Genomic DNA, 22150 nt, shown 5'->3' on the forward strand with positions numbered 1-22150 from the left:
TAGTATACCTTCACAAAAACCAGTCTACGAGCCTACATTTAAGAGTCCTGTACAAAACCAAGGGGCAATCATGCAATTTTGATTAGCATCTAGTTAAAGTTGTATATTTTTTTTTTAATAAAACATCAAGTCATGTTATCATTTCGATAACTAAAATTTGTTTTGACAATTTCTAAAGGAAACTGGATCTTGAAGAAACAACCAACAGTGGTGCCAACCTTAAATCAAATAATATTTAATAAAATAATCAAGGGCGTACAATTATTTTGTAAAACTACCTTAACCTTTTTGAAGCGGTCTGTTCTAAGGGTGCTTCATTAATTGACCAAATAATGTCTTAACCTTATTTTTTAGTTAATGAAAATCAACGAATATAGCTTCAATTTTAAACGTTCGGTTTCTGGATATAGTTGGGGCTCCAAGGGGTCTTATTCAAATTATCTTAAGGCAAGCTACATGTAGTACTTATATATGGTGGATGGAGTAGTAGGGGGACAGGCAATGAAACCTCCCAATCAAGAAATTTGTATTATAACGCCAGGGCCAAATTTCAACCAGTTCCTTAATACCCTTTATCAACCATGGCTCTTGTTATTTGACTATTAAAACTGTTTATTTTTGTGAGGGGTCTTTGTTCCCGACACCCTAATGTTCCTACAACACTATCTTCCAATAACCCCTCATGAAGAACATGATGGAGTTGCGGTTAGAACTAGGAAAATTAACTGGGTGTCGGCATATAGGATTGTAACCTACAATCCAGGGTCATTGGAAATTTAGTGATGTGAAATTTATTTCAACTAGTCCGTTAAAACTTTATAAAAAGAGGACACTTCTAAAAATCTAGATTTATGTTGTTTCATGGAAGTTACAAATTTGGAATGTGTTCTGCTGTCATTATTGCCACATAAATATTCACACATATCTATTATTTAATGATGTGGATTTCTTTTAAATTTTGTAATTTATCATTGAATACTTCTTAGTTAATTGGAATTATGTAAAATTGTAGTGTTGTTATCAGGAAAGTGTCAAATTAAATTGTTGCATTGAATCATGTGAACATGACCTAAGTGTGTAGCTTGTGGTTAATTATACAGCTATCCCAACGGTTAGAACCCTGCGTTCAAACAACCCCAAGTTTTGACGGTGTCCACCCGATAGTTCGAAGGTCCGTAGTCTGAAGGTTCAACAGTCCGAAGGTTCGATAGTCCGAACGCACAAATTTCCCAGAACAGGGGGTTCATTAGTCCGAAAATGAAATAGGGTTTGTTAATCCAAACATTCGATGCAATCGAAGGTTCATTGATCTGAAGGTTCACAGGTCCAAAGGTACTGTAGTTCGAATGGACAATAAGGTCCGATAGTCCGAATCGGCGATCGAACCTTATTGTCAATTCGGACAATCGGACCTTATTGTCAGTTCGGACTGTCGAACCTTCGGACTAACAAACTTATTTTCAGAATAATAGGGTTTGAATGTGGAAGCGCTTTGAGACGCCCTTCGGGTGTATAAAGCGTATATTTAAAAACCGACTATTGGTACTATTATTATTATTGTGGAAACATTTGGGGTGTCGGAGAGTAGAGCAGTCATCAACCCAACCGCAAAATTATGGCGAATTTGCTGAGACAAACGATTGCATAAAATCGTAGAATATGAATTTGCTTAGTAATAGTGCATATACATGGTACTATTTACGGTTACAGCTCGATAGTCTGAAGGTTCGATGGTCCGAAGGTTCAATAGTCTGAAGGTTCGATAGTCCGAATTGACAATAAGGTCCGATTGTCGTCGATTCGGACCTTATCGCCGATTCGGACTACCGAACCTTCGGACCAGTGAACCTTCGGATCAATGAACATTCGGACTAATGAACCTTTGGACTATCGCATCAAATGTTGAGATTAACGAGCCCCATTTCATTTTCGGACTTATGCACCCCCTGTTATGGGAAATTTGTGCGTTCGGACTATCGAACCTTCGGACTCACACTTTTGGGCGTACACCACTGTTTACTGGGCCCCATTTCAATGAGTTGCTTAACAGGCAGTTTGTGCTAATCTCATTCTGTGTGATTTCCATTTGATAGCGCTGCTAACCCTATAAGATAATACAAGCTGGGACCACTTTCATTAAGCATGCAATCACAAAAACTTGCTTAGCACAGAAAATTAATGCTTAGCAGAAACTGGTTACCAGCCAAAAGTCCATGAAGTTTACATTGTCGTCACTGGTACTGGTGCCCCAGCCATTTTTCGCTTAGCATAGTTGTTCAGCAGTATTTTTTGCTTAATGGCTGTATGAAATTGGGCTCTGATGGTCCCCTCTTGCCAACACTTGCACCTAAGCAAATTCTGCAACTAAATAAAGCAGTTTAATGTAATTGGTCCGAGGTCGGCTGTCATTCACATACATACCTTTCTTGAATAAGCTGCTGTTCTTAGCTCTGAATGATGCATAAATGTATATTTACATGTAATGTCAATGTACATTCACTAGGGATGTAGCTCAAAATCTTCACTTGTCCTCAAAGCAGACATTTCTTTCACCAGCTAAAAAGGGATATTTTTTTCCCCCCAAGCTGGCTCCCCCCTTTGCTGGCCGCTCCTAAGGTTGTCTGATGATGACTTCCATTGAATCGGCAACCCTTTGGTATTGGGGACTGGGAGGAGGATGGGGGTCGGAGAAGAAGAAGTAACATGCCCACTGTACATGTAGTTGCAAATTTAAAGCTCTTCCACTGTATTATAACACACTTCTAACCCCCAATTCTACACTGAAAAATCTCCATGCCCCATACTACTGTCTTTGCAAATTATATCTCCCAATTTGGTGCTCAAAAAGTGTCATGGTGTAGTACCCCCACCCCCCACCCCCCCTTTTTCCAATTTTGTGTATAGGGAATTTATGGAAATCTCCAGAGGGGGGGGGGGGGGGGCTACCTCAGTGCAAGCACAGGGTGTTTTCAAGCATAGAGGTAGATGGGAACCCTTTTTTTTGTAGTGGGTTGCCTGGGGGCATGATAAGGTAATCCTACTGAAAATCAATCCACATCTTCATGAAAGTCACAATAAATAGTCAATTCTCATTATCAGAGGTTCTGCTTATTCTTGAGTTTTGAAAATGCTGAAGTACAGAATCACAATTCTGTTTCACGTTTCTTTGCTATGCCGTCTTCTTACAACAACATAACCATTAGAACAGTCCCAGCTTTCTTTTATAGTGCGAGTCGACTACTATCCTGATCACATTTTGATGAATCCAAATCATAGTGCCATTTTATCAAGAACATTTGGTTAAGCTTGGAGTATACAAACAGCACGACTAATAATTTAACAATATGCGACTTAAATGAAGTTAGGAAAAGATTATCAGTAGAAACTACAAAAACAAAATCTTCATAAGTTATGCCCTACCAGTGCTATTTGGATTTCCTAACCACACCAAAGTAAAGCTAATAATGATCATCAGAACATGTTCATATTTTCCAACAAGTCAAAGATTTTAAACCATTGTTTAGACCTCAAATTTCTCATGTTCAGAAAATTCACATCTGATGATCATCAGATACCTTACTGTACTGTACAATTGAAGCAAATCAACAAAAAGGTAAGAAAACACTTTATGGACACAATCAAATATATTTTGTTTTGTTTTATTGTGTATTTTCAAAAATTTCTTTTCCATTTTTCTGTTATTTTCTTTTTCTCTTGTTACAATTTTTATTTTTACCCCAGAGCTGCCAACTTCAAGATTCTGCACAAGGTTCCCTGAACATAAGAACAATCTTTCCACATTTTGATGAAAATCTCCCCTTTTTGGAAACTTTCCTTTGTGTTGAATTTTTTTTACAAAATCTCCTGGATTGCAAGATGCAAATGTTGGCAGCTCTGGAATATCCCCATTTCTTTATCGATTAGTTGCATTAGAGAGTCAAAAAACCTGTAAAACCCTGTGGGAAAAAGCAGGAAAAACTCTCAGAATGCAACGTATAAAGAAAATGGGTTACAATTTGTATAACAATTTTATTTATTTTCCATTTTGTTTTAATTTAAAATTTATTTGAACTCGTTCCTTTGTGAGGAGTTAAAGAGTGCTTTAAAAGCTGGACTTTTTTACGCATAAGCAATAATTGTGCAAAATGTATATTTCATAACAATAATTTAGTAGCCCATATTGAAATGAATTTAAAAAATCCCAAAAGGTCTACAGTTTTTATCAATGTGAAAAGATTCACTGTCTGGTCTTAATATTAGGACAGTTTAGAGGTACACATGTGCATGTACGCGTATACTGCAATTGTATGTTTTTTAGCACATTGCAATTGTAAGTTTTTTAGCACATGATACAGATACAAAAAAACACCAACATTTTTGACTGGTTTTTGTTTTAACTTAGATTCAAACGATGTACATAATTCACAAATAAGTGCATTTGTTCAGTCAACTGTAAACACCTTCCAACAACGACATAAAAATTGATATGTAAGTTAACAAGCCCCAAAATGGTGTAATTCAAGACACAAGTGTTGTTTGTCCCAACAATGTGTTTATGTGTAAACTACATGGTCAGCTGTTCATGGTAGGTTGAAAAAGTATTATAATTTTTAAACATACAGATAGAAGTGGGAAGCAATTTGCTTTTTGTTTACTGACACATCGACTTGCATTTATAAGGCAAACAACATTTCTGAGCGACTGCGTGAGCACACCAATCATGGTTTGACATTCAATGTCGTAACAAGGTGATACAAATTTTCACACAATTGGAACATAAGAATTTTAAACTTTTGAGTCAAAAACTTGTTTTGGGATTTTGGGTTTCAGAACATACAAATTTAACTGATAATTTATTATTTATTTTGTTAACTTTGGTGCAACACATTACGGTTTCTTTTCTTATTTTATGCCTTTTAAATTCGATACAATGTCATCACTGTTCGTTGAAAAACTAGCAGAATTAAATGTATGAGCATTACTTTTTCTTATTTAAAGGTCTAGTTCAGTTACCATGGATTTTTCTTTTCATTGAACGCATGAAAACTAGAAGATTTAAAGAATTTGGATGAAGTACATGAACATGTCAAGTTATTTTTTATACCGTCTACGTTAACCATTGTCAGTTCTTTAACCTTAATATCTTTGCTAGATTTTGATACTGGGAAATTTATTACAATTATTATTATTTTTTATCTTTCATATTTTTCCTTTTTGATTTTCCACTCGGTTTTCTCCTTTTCAGAGAATAGGAGAAAAACCAATAGAAGATAAATGTGATTAGAGGTACCAATAAACCATAATAATTTATAAAACAAGGTAAATACAGTGTATCTAATATCATTGAAATGGTGATTAGTGTACCATTTTCAGTAATATTTCCGACATTTTTAAAACAAAATACACAACCAAAATGTACAAGGCAATTATCTAAAAAATATGCATGTGATCACTTGAAACATTTTTTTGAATTTGATAAATAAAATAACTTTTTACATGGACATGTACAATGTATACCTTTCGGCATATCAAATCGAGTATCTTTTGATTCACGAGATGTTCACTTTACATTTTGACTTCTTTTTGTGTGTGATTTTGTTTTTTTAAATGATCATTTTCACATCGATAGTTTCTAAAAGTAAAATTTCATAAATGTTGATGCCGTTTGTTTCAAATTGAGATACTATGAACAGCAGTGTATTTTTTTCTTCATTAAAATGCTTGTTTTTGTTTAGAAATTTGTCCTGAAAAACCGGCCTCCTCATCTCCCCTTATAGCCGGCCGATTCCACCCACATTTTTTGAGTGTTAAAGTTGGATTTTTATTTCAAAATATTTTGTAATTAAATCAATCTATCCTCTGATTTAAAATAATGTTATCTATGTATGTTACAAGTTACTACGATGCCCACTGAATAGTTTCATATGCAGCTAGTGTGGTCATATTGTTTTTATAGTAACACAATCAGATTGCCAGTTTCAAAGGAATGTTAAATAACAAAATGAGTACTGTAAATGTCAGTTCTCAGAAAAGATTCAACAAATGGAATTCAAAAATTGTTGGCAAGGGTTTTTTAAAGTACATCTAGTTGTAACATGATAAATTGTTTCATTCAAAGATTTGTTTTAAAAAAGATAATCTGGTACTCACTTAATGTTTTTAATTATATCAACTTAATTGGTTTTAGTAAGTTGAATGACAAATATTTTCTGCCATTATAATAGTCAAGGTATTTTCGACCATAAGTTAAACTTTCAGTTTAGAGTAAGTAGGTGACCTGATATTATCAGTGAATTACAAAGTAAATGATGTCTTTCAAAAATGCTCGATATATTGATTTTTTCAATCACATTTTTCTTTTTTTGTCCGGTGTAAATATTAGTATCAAATTTTTGTTTCTTTAATTTTTTTAAATTCTTTTTGACTTTTTTTCAAAATGCAGATTTTTAAGAACCTGGATTTAATAATTAGGTCAGATATTTTGCATTTTTGTACTTTGTAATCATTTTGGCTTAACTCAAAAGCAATGAACATTTGTCAGTCTTATTCATGGATACCCTTTGATTAGCTGCAAGTTCCCACGCCTCCAAGTTGTCCGACGCCCTTCCCACTGTCCAGTTCCCCTGTCACTACATCCTCCGTCTAAGTCCCTCGTCCTCCTCAGTCCAGGTCCCTCGTCGTCCTCCCTTTAGATTCATCGTCGTTCCTCCGTCTAGGTCGCATGTCGTCCAGGTCCCTCAACCTCCTCTGTCAAGGTCCATTGCCAATCCTCCTGTCTAGGTCATCTGTCCAGGTCCAGATCCCTCGTCGTCCTCCGTCCAGGTCCATCGCTGATCCTCGGTCTTGGTCGTCTGTCATCCATCCTCTGTCCAGGTCCATCGCCGATCTTCCGTCTAGGTCGTCCAGGTCCCTCGTCCTCCATTTAGGTCCATCGTCGATCCTGTCTGGGTCATCTGTCGTCCAGGTCCCTTGTCTTCCTCCTCCGTCTGGGTCCATCGCCAATCCTCCTGTCTAGGTCGTCCGTGTCCCTCGTTCATCCTCTGTCCAGGTCCCTCGTCCTCCTCCATCGTTGATCTTCCGTCTAGGTCATCTGTCGTCAAGGTCCCTCGTCATTTCCGTCCAGGTCCATCGCCGATCCACCGTTTAGGTCATCCGTTGTCCATGTCCCTCGTTCATCCAGTCCAGGTTCCTCGTCCCTCTGTCCAGGTTCCTTGTCACTCCGTCCAGTTTCACGTCCCTCAGCCATCCTCCATCCGAGCCAATCGTCGTCCACGTCAGGTGTTGTCAAGGTCTCCGGTCCTGTCTAGGTCCTGCGCTGGTTTGTATCTCTCCTAAGCTTAATCCCTCCTGCAGTGGCCCAATTACCTCACTCTTTTGTCAATCCCCTCGTCCGCGCACCAGCCCGTCTTTTCCTTCGTTATCAGTCTCGACAGTCTACTCCACTCATCTCAAAACAGCACATCAAGTTAAAACAACCAGACCGCTTTCCCTTTACATTAGCATGTGTCTACCTTCAAAACCATGTGACGTCTTGCGTACCCCACTTCTCTCTGTCAACAAAACTTGAAGTGGGGTAGGCAGGTGACCTCACACAGCACGAAGGAATCAAAAGCAAAAGAGAAAGTGGCCAGGCTATCTTCCTCTGATCTTCACTATGTCATTTGCAGTCACATTCCTTAAGTTCTTGGTCACTGGTCAGCTTAAGTACTCTATGTATTTCACTGGTCCCCACTCATTCCAGGTTCCCATCGCACTACGCCCTTCGGTTGAATTTCACCCTCCACCATCATTTATCCCTGCACTAGGTCCATCCACATCAAACTCTTTGCATGGGCATTCAAGTGAATAAGCTAGAGGTAGATTTTTATTACTGCACGATTCTAACAGGCATCGTAGGGTCAAACCTTCCCCCAATGTGAAATGGGTTGAATTAGCCTTCACTCCCGGAAAATATCAATGTATCATGGATGTTTACTGCATCTGTTAAAGATAGAAAAAAACTCCCCCCAAGAAAGCACCCAATAGCCATGCAATTCAGCACAATTATTTGAAAAATTCAATTGAAAAATTTACATGAACAACCATACAAGACCTCAGTTGGGAACCTCGGCATGTGTCAGCGTGTACTAGAAACCATGTCCTAACCATCCAAGATGCCAATGCTAGGAAGAGACCAAATAGCTGGAGTGTATGCTTTACGAATGGGAGTGAAGCTTCCCTTGCAATCTGTAGCTTTAAAACAAAACAAGGCATTCTTTTCCCTATTGCGCCAACAAGTGGCTTTCGCACACATGCATTTGTTAAGAAAAACAAATTCACTTGACCATGCATTTACATTCTTAGAATTCATTTTGAAAAACAATTTTCAACATTTTGAAAAACAATTTTCAATTTTATCGAGTTATGGTCTTCAGATAAATTATAAAATGACTTCCTACCAAGCGATGCAAGCACATTCTCCGTTACAAAGTAATTAGCAGCACGGCGACACGATCAGTCAAAAATTTGCACAAACGTCATCCAGCAACGCCACATTTTCATCCGTATCTGCAATGCAACTGTACTGAAACATATTCCATCCCCATGCTTACAAAAACCCAACCACAACACTTTACATAGCGGTTATATTCTATCGGTCAGAAACAATTTCCCCATCATTTAATAACACTTTATCCCACTTTAAGAATTTCAACCACAAACGGTAACCAGAAAATTCTCACCAAACCTAAGAAGCTTTTACTTTAAACCATCATCTCATTTCATGGGCGCAGTAAGATTTACACCAGCTTTTTCCATCTGCAACTCAAGACAAACAAAATCTTTTCCCACATGTTACCCAATTACAAGCAAACTATTTTTCCCACAACTTTTATGAACACAAAAATTTTCCCTCCAATCTTTTCCTCTCAAATTTTTCAATGCATCTTGATAGTTTTGCATACATGTACACCTTAAACACCATTTTTTTTGTGAAGATCTATCACCGACACGTGCTTATTTTTCAACTGTAAATTATTTCCATTTTCCCCCCATTTCATTACAAACAAACCACTCCTCAGTATTATCTACTGTTCACCCTTCATTAAGCATTCATATTTCTTACTAAATTTCCGATACATTTTCATCATCTACAGCAAATCATTACGGGATGTTGGGATTTGGACAACACGGGAAATACCTTTCGTACAATTCACGCTTTTACAATCGTAGAACATGTATCACATTTGAAGTAACAGAACTTGCACACAATGATCCGCTCAGCAATTCTTTTCTATAATCTGCAATTAAAAATAGACCTGAAAACTTAACCCCACCCCTCTCCCCGTCCATTCTGGAACCGTACACACAAATGTTTCACAACAAATTACAGTAACACATGTTAAACACAATTAATCTCAAATCTTGAAGAAAACACCTACATTAATTATAGTAGACCACAATTACGCCACCGATTAACACATGTATACAAAAAGCATAGACAAATCCCTGGCGCTGAAACTTGCTTCAATATTCAAGTTGTGATGCAAGAAAAGATTTACCCCAATACAAGTCACCCCAAACCTAAATTTTATGCAAGCGTTCATGAGTTGAAATGCAATTGATAATCAAGAACTTACTTTTTGCTTGAAAAAGTCTCAGACTTGGGAAAAAGGTCATTGGTGTAAACAGTTGGGCCAACCAACTTGCAATTTGCTCTTGAGGGGTCTCACATTTACTGGGCTTGATGGGACGATCAAATGCATAGAGAAACTGGTACAACATGAGCGAGGATTCTTGAAATGATGCTTGCAAACTAATGCTGCGAGAGTCGAATCTTGCGTGGTGATCTCTTATGGACTTTACTGGGTTTCATTCCTTATTGACGATACAGAGCAATTTGTCCCTCTCGGATTCAGATTCTGAAGATCCAATTCTTTATTCTATACGGGACTTTAGCGTGTACAGGAGTTCTATCTGTAAGGAGGAAGAAAAACACCCCAATCCCAAGCCCAAAACACAACGAACTAATACTCAGTTAACCACCCAAACCCACCAACAACTCAGTTTATCACCAACCCACTGATAAGCTCAGTTAGCTTTTACAAATGTTGAGTACAACTTATTTGTTACAATCACAAGTTTTTTCAATGGATATCCGGCACAAAACACTGAGTGTTTACCAAATTAATGGCCAAAAACATGGCAACAAAACAATCAGATCCACGACTACACCACTTGCCTGTGCTTTTCACACTTGCACCATCACACTTCCACGAATCTTAAACCAAGTGGGGATCACAACAATAGTAGCTGAGCTCGGACTCTGGAAAAGAATAACACATTATTCCGCCCTTCCCTAGTCTAAAACAATTATAGTTACAACGCGCTTTCATTTTTAACATTTTTATCATAGATAATCTGAAATTTTATTAAAAACAATGGCGTGAAAATAAAACCGGGTACTTTGTACACACAAATTTAAGTTATTCATTTAAGTTGCTTTATCATTAAATCAATGAGCGTTAATCAAGCATAGGGGTCGAATTTAAATCCATTTGAATATCACAAGAGGGAGGGGTAAATAGGTAAACATACAAATCTTATCTAACCCTTGCTTCACAGTGGACCACGACTTGGGAGACACGAGTTTATGCCAACTCACACCAAAGAATTCCAGGTGCTGAAATCACAACTTATCTCAACCAGGCCAGCAAAATGGCAAACTATTATTTCTGGAAAGAAAAAACAGATTATCTCGCCCTTCCCTCAAAACCCCAAAACAACAACCACAGTCGCTATTCGAACTTCACATGTAAGTTAACCCGACATTAATTTCCTTTTAAATTCAGAGAAATACACTCAGAGATAAAAATCTTTCAGTAATTTTGAATCCTTTTTAAAAATGTATTGGTTGAATTCCTGGCAATGTACCATGTACACACATACGCATCTCGGTTTTTATCATACAACATCACTATTACTTCACTACAAGACTCAATCTAAACAATTATTTTGATGATAACAAGTCACCTGTGTCAAAAAGTACAGCGCTCAAATTAACTCGTAGGGCAACTGATGATACTTGGGTATTAACCCGTCGTGATACAAAAGCCTGTGAAAATCCACCTATCCCAGACACTAGATCATTTACCTACAGAGATGCAAAAAGAAAATGGGAGGAAGGAAAAAAAAAAAAAAGAAAAAAAAACGCGAAAAAACCCACAAAACTGAAGCAGACGCTGATCAAGTATTAAAACATAAAAAACATTTGATTTTAACCAAAAAATAATGAAATTAAACCAAAACAGACGTCAAACTGAGAGACTTCAGGTTGCCAAGTGGCAGCAGATAAACCATTGCTCTGAACATTGCTCAGATTTTAGTAAGCAAAAGGAACAGTAAGTCTATTGTCACCTTTTTATCTGAATACTCTCCAAATAATCAAGCAAGAAGTAAATTACTTTAACAGAGTAAGCAATCTTTGATGAACGTGCATTTTGGTTAGGCAAAATTGTTGATGCTAAGAAGCTATAACGCAACGAGGTAGGTTAACAAAATCACCTGACGAAAAGCATGACAGGACTCAAAGTGGAGCCAAACGTTTAACTGAAGGTGGACCTGATGTAAACAAATGGTACGAGAGCAGTGAGTAGATGTAAACCGCTGGACGATGCATTTTCTTGAGATGCTTTCACATGGTGCAAATGCTTGAGAGCTGTATGATAACAAAATGCAAACACAAAAAGGTGTCCCCTAGCTACCCTAATTGCTAAACAATGGCAAGTGTTAATCTCAATTGCAAACTAACCCATAACGTTTGAAGAACATTCACTTTTAAATATAGCACCATTGAAATTCAGTTGATTGGTAAGTTAACATGCAAAGGTTGGAGCCCTTAACAGAAATGTTAAACAAGTTTTAACAGGTGCTTGGGTGCATTCATTCTGTGATACAAGATAAATTGAAAGAATAAATTCTTTTTCAAATGATAGGACTGTTATTGCAGGTTGAGAGTGGGTACAACTGACAAAATTGATCTACAACTGTTAATAGTTAAAAGCGTTTTTCTTACAGATATTTTAGTGGAAAGAAGTGGGACTTAAATTAAAGAAAACAATCTACTAATGAACTTTGGAAGAAGGAAAATGCTTTACCGTCACTACTACCGACTATTAGCCAGATGATGTGCAGGGGAGTACACTTGATTAGAGACAGAGAATGTTGGTTGCATAACGAAGGCATTATCTTTGTGAAAATGGAGAGTGCCAAAGCATGTAGCTGTATACTGGTTGGTTGGCGGGTTGAAAAACGGATAAAACGAGAAACACAGCAGCGCAGATCATCACAAAAGAACCACCTGGGTTATTGCAAAAGCAGGGGGAAAACAAAAATACCCTACACGCTGGTGGAAAACCTACAATCAATTTTATCATGAACACAAGAGTTGTCAGCCAAAAATGAGGTTAGAGCGAAATGGTGAAATATTCAAAAAGGTAGATCAAAAAGAAAACTAAAAACATCGAAAGTTCTTTCTTGAACACAACTAAAATGCAACAGATTCACCCAAAAGCTGAAGAAGTGTGTGGTTGTAGAAGGCGACAGTGGAGACCATACATAAGGAGAGATTCGATTAGTCATCAATGGTGTGTGTGACACGAGAGGTTTGGAGGAAGCAGGTGGTTAACGTATGGTGATCAATCCATGCTAATTTCTTCACGATGAACAGTGTGCGAGCAGACTTACGAGTTCTGGATGAGGTTTATTAGGTACAAAAACAAAACGGGTTATGTGAAGCCCTAACCTAAATTACACATGTGCACAACTTCCAAAACCAAATGAAATTCCAAACATGATGCCAAATACTTTCGTCTTTGCTGTTGTTAGTTGTCATGTACATACAGGGTCGAACTTGATCATACAAGTATTTCCTTTAAGGGTCCACATCTTAACCATGAGAATACTTTTGTCTTGGCTGTTGGTAGTTGTCATACAAAGTCTGTTACTTTTGGCGTTAGTCCATGGAGATTAACTCCACTTATCAATGAGATACAAGGTTCAAATTCTTTCCTTTTTCTTTTTTTCTTTTATCCTTAGCTTTACCTGAACTTGGTTCTTGGCATTTTTCTTCTTTTTCTTTTGTCCATGGCTATACTTGAACTTGGTTCTTGACATTTTTCTTTAATCCTGAGCTCAACTCGGTTCTTGGCAGTTCTTTTCTTTCTTTAACCATTCCTTAGCTTTTCTTGAACTTGGGTTCTTGGTTTTTTCTTCTTTCTTTAATCCTTAACTTTACTTGAATATGATCCTTGGCATTTGTCTTCTTTCTTTTATCCTTGGTTTTACTTGAACAGGATCTTGGCAGAGGATTTCAAGACTTTTGACAGGAAAAGACGGATCAACAGAATGACGCTATCTTCATGCGCATTATGTACATCTACATGTAGCAGCAATTCTAAAAGTGGATGGAAAGCAGAAAAACACAAAACATATCCCAAGGAAACGACCAATGGAAGTACACTACACACGAGTAAATTGCAATTGATGCTAGTTGACTTTATCATATTCTGTCCTTGCTGTAATGCTCACAAAATCACGACAATTATCAAATTTTTGACTTTGAACTTCTTGGAGTTGATTTAGATGTTTTGCAGTACACTAAGCGTCTTGTCTTCATGATTGCTTTTAGTTTTCATAGTGATAAATTGGTGCAGTATTTTCTTTGAACCTTGATGTGATCCAGCAGGAAATAAATAAAAAACCTTTCAAATGTGATCCTACTCCACAAGAACTACCCAGCCAACGATCTTGCAAACTTGGTATGTGACCTTGAAGTTTGATGGCATGATGATATCGAGGTACTTTTTCTGTCCAAATGTAGACCTACATTTAAAATTTGAGAGGGGGGAAGAAATCTGTCTACAACAACTCCTATCTCTACCGGGTTATTTTCATATCAAATCAGCCATTGAAATTCCATGAAATTGCAGCTTGTTTTGAGCTTTGTCACAAATTACATGTAGATGCAGTTTACATAAATTACTCGATTAAATGCAGTTTTCATTTAAAAAAAAAAACCTTTCAAATGCGGTGCGAACACTACGTTTTTACAGCTGGAGACATTGAGAGCTTGTCTTTGGTTAGCAGAAGAGACCAAGTTGAACTCGCGATGAAATCCTGAGCATCTATTTCAATCAAACCACCGACCTACATTCAAAACTCAATAAGGGATGGAAAAAAACCTAACACAAGCAAGATTTCCCTAATTAAGTAAATTTAAGTTATAATTTAATTCACATTGGCAATTTAAGAAAATATTTTTAATTTTTTTATTTTAAGCATTTTTTTTATTATTGAAACTCGCATGATCTTACTGTTTTAAGGGTATTTCACAAGCGTTGTGGCATACAGGTACACCTTCAAGGTTTTAGGGCGCATTCATATCTGGACAGCCGGGTAGCCGAGCAGCCAAAACCTACAGCTCTAACACTGGGAGAAAACACAGGGAGGGGGAAAAACGTCCATGGCAAAGCACACCATTTGATGTATCACAAAAATGTGTCAACTATAGAATCTTAAAGTGCCAAGATTTAAAAAGTGGACCACAATCAATAAAATTGATTAAAATATCCTTTCATCATTAACAGGGATAATGCATATTTTTCATGCAAAAAACAGATACTTTTAAAGATTTTGACCTTTAAAAACAATGCAATTCCGTTACCATATTCTGTGCACGCGGGTTTACGAGGTTTCGATTAGTTCTTGCCCACGAGCGTGAAGAGTCTTTATGTTGAATTGAATGCATGCAGCTTGCCTTTCATGTCGACGGTGGTTGAGAAATCTACATAACACAAAGACTTAAAAGGGGGAAAACAAACCAAAACCTACAATAGCACAAGCTTATTGAGTGACGACTCGTTGGTCAAGCATATTCAGACATTATCCATTTGAATATTATATGATGAAAAACGTCAAAAATCTTTGCTAGATAATCAGCTTTTAACTTGTTACTGATTCAAATTATTTTTTGTTGTGGTGGTTGTAGAATATTGAGTGATTGTAAAGATTTGTTTTTCAATAAACGATAAAATTGTAGACTTTCGGGTTTAATTTAATTTTTTAAAGAACCTGTTTGGCAAAGTTTATACACATCAGCGACTGTCAGGGAAACTGGTACCACGAATTGACGCTCAGTATCCGAGTTGTACACACCAAAGAACAGCGAAGTCATCTGTATACAAAACGACACTCGATAGAAAGAAAAAAAGAAAACGCCCCAAGCCACATCTCTCATGAATGGTTAAACAACTGGAACACATCCCTTGAACTGAAACACTCCAATCTGAAATTTATAAAACAACGCTCTGGAATTTCCTTCGACACAACGGATTCATCCTTTTCAGTGAATATTTACGATTCTTGTGGTATCCATTTTCTGGCATGTTTCTTCAGTGAATCTTGACCTTTTTTAGCGTGCGAGTGCTCCACTAGGACCAATCATCTTGTGTTTATTTCCATGTTCATGAGTGATTAAGCAGGTAGACTTGCAGCATTTCTTCCTGGCTTTGAGAAACTACGAAAAAGAAAACACACGAAACAAAACCCTTCCCTTCCGGGTGGAATAATGGTGACACATTTTACAAAAAATTGTTCTTGTATCTTGAATCTGGTGTTTAACTGCTGTATTCTTCATGCTTAAAATGATGCTGCACGTTGTGCTTACAATTGTTGGATGATATTTTTTTCACATTCAATAACTGTTAACTCACAATGTTTCTGTTGGCTAAACTTATCCAGAGGTTGAAGTAACAAAACAAAATAAAATAATAAGATTACCGAACGCTTGTGTAGAACTGAACTTCTGAAGGTGCAATACTTAAACCAGAACTCTGAAATTGTAGACTGTATCACCTAGGGCATCATCAATTAGAATTTGCAAAATCCAAGACTCGAGTGTCCCTCTTATTGAACTTGGCAGTCTTCAAAGTATGCAAGATGTCTCAATTGTATCATGATTTACAAATCATTGTTGCTTTTTATCTAAATAAAATGGAGAAATTGCATTGTGTTCAAAAACTGATAATAGGAAGACTGCAATCTGTCTGGCTTCAAACGATTAATTTGATTCAGTGACCAAAGAAAAACAATGTGGAATTCCAAATTCACAATGACAAGAGCGGTTAACTGTTTGTCCATAAATATAATAATCCCATGTAGACCTCTTGAATAAGGACGCATAAAATCATTGATGGTGTTGTCTAAAGAAAGTTCATCTCTATTTCTCAATGTTGTTTTTGATATTTTGTTGTGATCAGGACAAATGAAGAGAGGAGAGGATAGAAATCAGTATTCTTCCCAAGGTTTTTCAAAACTGGGGGGGGGGGGGGTCTGAAGCACACTGCATTAAAACAAGGTCTTTGGAATGTTTTGTACTTGGTGTTTATCTTCATTTAAAAGCAATACTGTGCAATCTAGATTCAAAAAAAAAAAAAAAAAAACTAACTTCCGCATCCATAACAGATAATCCAGAAAAGATGACTTCGAGTTTTAGATGAAAACAATAACAAAACAATAGTTTCAAAACTACCTGCTTATATCAGATACAAGTTTTTAATCAAAAGACAAATTTCTTTGTTTTCAAAAAAGAAAATCATGAATTTTGCTTGACCTTGATACATGAAAAATAGTTTGACAAGAGGACAAAATCAATGAATATAATTTTGCTTCAACAGGAAAATAAATTCCGCTTGACTCGTGAATGAGTGGTTTTGTTCTGAAATACATCATGACACTGTCTGTGTCACACAGTGTCATGTCAACAGCCAATTGACAACAAATTCACGAATAAAAAAATAAAAATAAATATATGTTAATTATTATTCATAATTCCAACAACAATCAGAAGAGAAAAATCAAGATGGGGAAAGAAATTATCATACTCATTTAAATTACAACCACATCCTCATAGAGTCCTAGTCCTATCCAAAGTGAACTTAATAAGTCACAAGTGAAACGACTTCAAGTTGGGCCGCAAGTAAAGTAACATATCAAGTAGGGCCTACATGTATTTCTACCAATTTCTGTGACAAATCTTGTACAGCTAGTAGGCTATTCGTAAGGCTGGTATCACCAGTAGTTTCATAGAAAGTCTTAAAATTACCAGGCATTTTATTGCAAAATTATTTCCGATGAAATCAAGTAAATATGAATGGGCCCATATGGAACTGCCGAGATGCACAAAGAAGTAAGCTCACCAGATGAAATTGTTGGAAGCTCATCAGATGAAATTGTTGGAATATTTGACAGAATTATAATTATTATGGGTGAATCAAGACTTTAAAGTTCAAAGAAACAGGACGACACAAAGACAAAGACTCACTGTTTAAACCAAAGCATTCCAGGTATGGCAAAACAAAAAAATGATTTCAACATGTTAAATTTGTCTGTACTTGATTAAGCACGTTAATTAATTAATGTAAATAGTTCAGGCTGTTTTCGATGTGGTTCCGAATCCAACAGTCTAAATCTAAAATTCAAATGTATATCATAAAATAAGCATAATTTGCAATAATAAAATGGTTTCCAAGAAAAAAAATTCCCATGTATAAAAACAATCCGACTAGAAAACAAGAAGTTAAATAAATATTTTAGGTAAATCTTTTTAAAAAGTTCAGAATGTGTTCTTACCACATTTTTTGCTTGATTCTCTTGCGCTTGAACGAAGTTGGCTTGGGTACCGGTTCGAGACTGGCCACACTCTTGGTAAAAACCTTCCGCAGTGGACAAGCCCACATAACAAATTTACTTTCTTTTAGTAATTCACCAGACACTGACCCATGACAACTCAACTTGATTCTTCGAGACATTACATAGGCTACAAATGGAATTTTGTTCAGCTTCTTCTTCAAGATTATTTTTACTCCCCATCCTGCTGTGTCGACTAAAAACGCCTACAGACAGAATAAAGTCATACTCAAGTAAGCCCTACCACACGGTCTATAGTCAGTGTTAATCTACAATTGTCTAATTGAAGAAAATTGGTTATCTTGTTATGGTGTAGAGACTCAAATGTTGACAAAAAAAGTGACGTTTGCTTGCAGAAAAGTCGGACATCATGTTGCTTAGAAAACATTTTTGATGTCAACAACAAAGAAATAGTGTAGAAACACGTAAGTCACTCCTTGAATCACAAATTATCAACCAGAAATACAAATCACGCAAACCTAAACCGACACTTATGCCAGAAAAGACTTTCCTGATGACAAAACCAAGAGAAAATGGGCCAAAATCGAACAAACGACCAGCTGGATTTACTCACACACCGAGCGCAAACCAAAAAGATCGCTGCTGATGACGCCCTACAAATTCTAGATCCGTCGGGGTTTATATACCAAATAAAACCGATTTACTGCGATATCCTTTACCATCGAAGTGTAGCGCTACATCGGGCAGTCGCGTCAGCGTTATGTAGACTCTTTTCAAGTCATTTGCTTTGACATGTTTCATAAAACATCAGAAAGAGGGAAGCAACTATCTCATTTTACAAACAACATTACGAATAAAATAAATAAAAATTGTCCTATAGTAGTTTATTTAGGAATTGTACTTTAATCACAAGTAAATTGTGGTATATTTTTTATCTTCTTCGACAGTAATTTTCAGTAACGACTGCAATACCTCTAGCGTCAAGAATTTATTGTAAACAACCTTTTCTAATAACACACTCACGCGCGTATGAATATTTGTCGTAGGAAGTGGGAAGTCGGTCGCACGACGCAAACGTCACAAACCGCAATATTGATGATGATGCTGACGTACGTGCCAAAGTTATTTGTATGTTTTTGTTGTTGTCTGGCGAGCTAGCTCTCGGAAGTGTGTTGCAACAGTTGCGCAATGGCATGGCATGCAATCGTGTTTAAAACGTTTCGACAGATTTAAAAATAGAAATTGCATCTGATCTGATTACACAGAACAGGACCTTCTTCTGATGTGGCTACTGTTCAAATCGACATTCAACAAAAAATGAAATTCTTCCATCATGGCTCTCTCCTCAAATAAAACGTGTTTTATTATTATTATTATTATTATTATTATTTTATTTGCCATAACAGTACAAAACATAATACATTGACAATATACCCCGAGATGAGCAAGGGACAACAAAAGCAAATACATACTATGATCCGTAGATCTGTTGCCCCACATCTGGGGTACACAATACAATTAATATAGATTTAACATAATATACATGTAGTACACAAAGCATTAAAAAACAGAAAATTATACAACCAATAGCAGATAATAAGAATACAAAATAAATTTAAAATAAATAAGTAGAAATAACGATAAGGTAAGGATAAACAATAAAAGGAAATAAATAAATAAATAAAAAGTAAACTTGTAGAAAAATAAAACAACTTAAAATATTGCACAAGTAATTCAGCTTAAGGTACTATATAATAGATTCATGAGCTTGGCAGACAGAAAATCTTAGTGATTTAAGAAAGCTGTGGAAGGGCAAGAGCAGTAGTGAATTGCGAATGTTTTCAGGCAAACTAGACCAAAGTCTGGGGAAAAGATGAGGAGCAGATTAAGCAAAGCGAGATTTTGTGAGATTTTTGAAGAGTTATAGTATACGGCCTACTTAAAATTGTACAACCAAGAAGTAAAACTCAGTTTCAAAATGTAGTTATAACCATGGAGGTAGAAATAGACTGACCTCCTTCCATCCTTCCATGCCCTAATATAATGTAAACCACGGAGACCGTGCAAGTTTCGCCTAAGCTGCTCCTCCTCAGTGCCCGTTGGAATAAGCTCCCTGGGGGGATGTGGGGCGCCGTCTGTGTATTGACACTTTTAAGGCATGTTTGGTATAGCAATAATAGATGTAAACCATAGAAAGTGTTGTCAGATCCTTTTTATGATTTACATACCCAGTAGTATTTGTTGTGTGTAAGTTTATGGTTTACAAACCATGAACATGCAATAAACATTTATAAATCACGGTTCATATGGAAAATTGCGCATCTTTAAATCATGGTTTATAAACAATAATAATTGAAGCATCAAATTCATGGTTTATAAACCATGAAAATTGAAGCATGAGAATATGGTTTACAAATCATGGTTACAAACTATGAAAATTGAGGCATCTTAAAAACATGATGGCTTATAACATGAAAATTGAAACGTGAAAATCATGGCTTATAAACTATGAAATCGGAGGCATCTCAAAAAACACTGTGGTGTGTACATGCATGTACATGTACATGTCACGTGTAAAACCCCTTTCACATGAGAGCAATTTAACAAGGGAAGTACGTGAACATCGTGCAGAGGTATACATCGTGACCTATGCTATATTCCGACTCACCTATATTCCGACGTGACCCCATTGTTCCAACCAGTTATTTTCGCACATTATTATACTCTGTTGGGTTGGCCCATCGTTGGCCAATAACAAAAACAAACAAACTTGTATTACGGCCGAGAATAAGTTTGAGTCATAAGTTGAATTTGTACTCGTTTTTAAAAATTGTAGCCTATATTCGAATCGCACATGCGTTTAAAGGAACACGTTGCCTTGGATCGGTCGAGTTGGTCTTTGAAAAGCGTTTGTAGACGTTTGCTATAAAATGCATATGGTTAGAAATAAAGATGATTTTAAAGTATAGAATACAATGATCCACACAAATTTGCCTCGAAATTGCGTGGTTTTCCTTTTACTTTGCGAACTAACACGGTCGGCCATAAATGGCCGACCGTGTTAGTCGACGAGGTAAAAGGAAAACCCCACAATTTCGAGTGATACTTGCGTGGATCATTATATTCTACTTTTAAAGGCAGTGGACACTATTGGTAAATACTCAAAATAATTATCATCATAAAACCTTACTTGCTAACGAGTAATGGGGAGAGGTTGATGGTATAAAACATTGTGAGAAACAACTCCCTCTGAAATGACATAGTTTTCGAGAGAGAAGTAATTTTCCACGAATTTGATTTCGAGACCTCAAGTTTAGAATTTGAGGTCTCGAAATCGAGCATCAGAAAGAACACAACTTCGTGTGACAATGGTGTTTTTTCTTTCATTATTATCTCGCAAATTCGACGACCGATTTAGCTCAAATTTTCACATGTTTGTTATTTTAAGCATATGTTGAGCACCAATTGTGAAGACTAGTCTTTGACAATTACCAATAGTGTCCACTGTCTTTAAAATATCTTTCTAATCATATGCATGTTAAAACAAACGGTTACAAACGCTTTTCAAAGACCAACTCGACCGATTCAAGGCAACCCGTGTTCCTTTAAGTTCGTTGTGTCGTTTATGAGTTATGGCTCCCCGATAAGCTGGTAATAAAATACTCGGTACTTTTCTAATTGGGCTTGTTAGATGCGTGTCCGTGTTGATTACATTTCATGAGCCTTCAATTTATAAAAATCCCCCTGTGTGTATTGCGCCGATGTGTAATTTCTTGCACCCCCCAAAACAAAAAAAGAAGAAGAAGATAATAACATGTTAACAATTTAGTAATAAATAATTAAGTCCCCCCCCCCCCCAACTACTCAGCCTTCTTCTAAATAAACCAAAGTTGCTATCAGAACTGACACTTTTCGTTGCCTTGGAGCGGTCGAGTTGGTCTTTAAAGATAGTGTACACTATTGGTAATTGTCAAAGACTAGCCTTCACAGTTGGTGTATCTCAACATATGCACAAAATAACAAACCTGTGAAAATTTGAGCTCAATCGGTCATCGAAGTTGCGAGATAATAATGAAAGAAAAATAACCATTGTCACACGAAGTTGTGTGCGTTTAGATGGTTGATTTCGAGACCTCAAGTTCTAAACTTGAGGTCTCGAAATCAAATTTGTGGAAAATTACTTCTTTCTCGAAAACTATTGCACTTCAGAGGGAGCCGTACCAATAGTGTCCACTGCCTTTAAAAAGCGTTTGAAACCGTTTGTTATAGAAATGCATATTACGGTTAGAAAGATATAAAAGTAGAATGCAGTCCACACAAATTTGCCTCGAAATTGCGTGGCCTTCCTTTTACTCTTTGCGAACTAACACGGTCGGCCAATATACATGTAAACAATAATGTAAAGCACCTTTCACACGGGAGCCTTTTAGCAAGGCTCTCTTGCTTATATTGATAAATAATTGTA

General features: G+C 36.6%; 1 long non-coding RNA gene across 1 annotated transcript; it reads right to left on the bottom strand.

Annotated features, from left to right (window-relative positions):
• Positions 1-3736: 3736 nt before the first annotated feature.
• Positions 3737-18340, bottom strand: LOC117301324. The gene is made up of 2 exons (XR_004520291.1): positions 17668-18340; positions 3737-16020 (listed from the first exon to the last, which is right to left on the bottom strand). It is a non-coding gene; the product is annotated as an uncharacterized LOC117301324 (long non-coding RNA).
• Positions 18341-22150: the final 3810 nt, after the last annotated feature.

Source organism: Asterias rubens, chromosome 1 (genome assembly GCF_902459465.1).
Source record: "Asterias rubens chromosome 1, eAstRub1.3, whole genome shotgun sequence".
Lineage (NCBI taxonomy): Eukaryota > Metazoa > Echinodermata > Asteroidea > Forcipulatida > Asteriidae > Asterias > Asterias rubens.